Raw genomic sequence first — 2103 nt, forward strand, 5'->3', positions numbered from 1 at the left:
GGCATTTGCATTTTTCCAAATCTAGGCGTAGTTTGACAGCGACCACTTTGAAGCCTTAGATCTCTCAATTCGAGCATAATGAGTACAAACCCTCTTAGGGGGAGTTAGACCCATTAGTGAGGGTCCTCTTTCTCAAAGGGTTTGAGCAGATTCAACCTGTGGAGCGCGTGGGAGCTAATTTACCAATTGCTGGTCCCTGTTTTGACAGGACAACCATAACCGCTTACCTTTAAGCTCATTTTTCCTTCATTTTCTCTCTCCTGCCACTTAAAACAAGCCAAGGCCACTCTAATATGAAGTTTTCAGCAAATATTCAACCCTTCAAATTAGCAAGGAGGGAAAGCTATGAAGAGTTTTTGAAGATCATCAAGTCAAACTCAAGCAATAAACATCAAATTTCAAACTAGTATCTTTTGATACTTCACTGCCATTGCTTATGTCTTTTGACACATACAAAGATTAACTCATTCTTGGTTATTCTCAGTCATTTGAAGCTAATTTGCTGCTGGTCTCTCAAGTCAAACATGGGCAAAGATTCTCCAACTACCCGTTTCAAAGGAGTAGCGTTTTAAACCTGGCAGACCCGCATCAAATTGATCCTGATGAAGAAGGGCCTCTGGGCCATTACCACTGGAAAAGAAAAGAAGCCTCGTGATGCGGATCTTGCTGTCACTTGGCAAAAGAACGATGATAAGGCTCAGGCCATTATCAAACTGGAGCTAGATGATAGCTACATCCACCATGTGGATAACTGTGAGACCTCGCAGGATACATAGAAGAGACTTGACACCTTGTTCGGTGCACAGTCTAAATCATCAAAGTATGGTCTCCTAATTGAGTTTTTCAGGCTTGAAATGAATTCCATCACATCACTTGCCACACATGTAAATTACATGGAAGGACTTCTAACCCAACTTACAGGAATCAACATTAAAATGGAAGAAGATGTTTGCATCGGTGTTATACTTAAGAGTTTGCCTCCTGAATATAATAATGTATCAACAACTTTAATCAAGATGCCAAATCCTGAACTTGTTGATATCCAGGCATCATTGTTAGAGGAGGAAAAGAAGCTAAAAACTAAGGAAGAACTAAGTACCTCTAGAGATGAGCATGCATTATATTTTGGCAACAGGTACAAAGGCAAGAAGGATCAGCTCTTCTGTGACTTTTGCAAAAGGACTGGACACATTGAGAAGTTCTGCCACGCCAGAAAGAGGTCCCAAAAGGCCTATCTAGTTGCAGTCAAAGAAGAAGAAGAAAATGGAGCAAAGGAAGAAGAAGAAGAAGAAGCAGACCACCATGAGAAGGACAAACCTCATCAGTCCTTCTATTCATATAGACTTTTTTAGTTTTGTATTTCCTAGCCCTAATGCCTCAAACATAAACTTGTAAACTCCTCAGTTATCCTTGTACTACAGCCTTTGTACACTTTGTGAGGTCCCTGCTACAGCCTCTCGATATCCATCATGTTTGTGGTACCCACACTTAGCCTTTTTTGCGACAGCCTTTGGTGTTTTGCCATGTTTATGGTGTGCCCACACTTTGCAGGTGTTGCTTTCACTAAAGCCTCTACACACTTTGTAATTTTGGTTGTGATTGAGGAGGGGTGTTGAGATATTCGCAATCACACCTACTTTAGTCCCTTTGTGAGAAGCAGTGAGGGCTCAGGACCAGAATCCCATATGCACAGTAGGAGAAAGTACCACCACTCAATTCCTATAAAGCATTGTACTTGCACTCTTTTTCTAATGCAATGATAGTACTCTTTTCTTTCCAGTAAAGTGTCATATCACTGTCAATACACAAGATTGTGTTTATGAGTCCAAGTCTCAATCTTGGAACCTAATTCACTTGTGTAACAATTTGTCCTAGTCAGGGTCAATGTCTTCTTGAGTTTCTTTTTCCTCTTTCAACCTCCATAGCTTCCGCATCTGTGCCATGCTCTAGATCCCATGTATTTCACACTTCTAAGTCAAACAGTGCATAACCGACTATACTAATCGACTGGCGTTATATCTTTGCCAGCTGTAGGTAGGTGTAACAAACTAAATATAATAAGCGATAAGTCAGTGGCCATGTGAGTATCATAATCACCACCAA

Source organism: Lygodium microphyllum, chromosome 23 (assembly GCF_053477565.2).
Source record: "Lygodium microphyllum isolate KBCC chromosome 23, Lygodium_microphyllum_v1.1.10, whole genome shotgun sequence".
In the NCBI taxonomy this organism is placed as follows: Eukaryota; Viridiplantae; Streptophyta; class Polypodiopsida; order Schizaeales; family Lygodiaceae; genus Lygodium; species Lygodium microphyllum.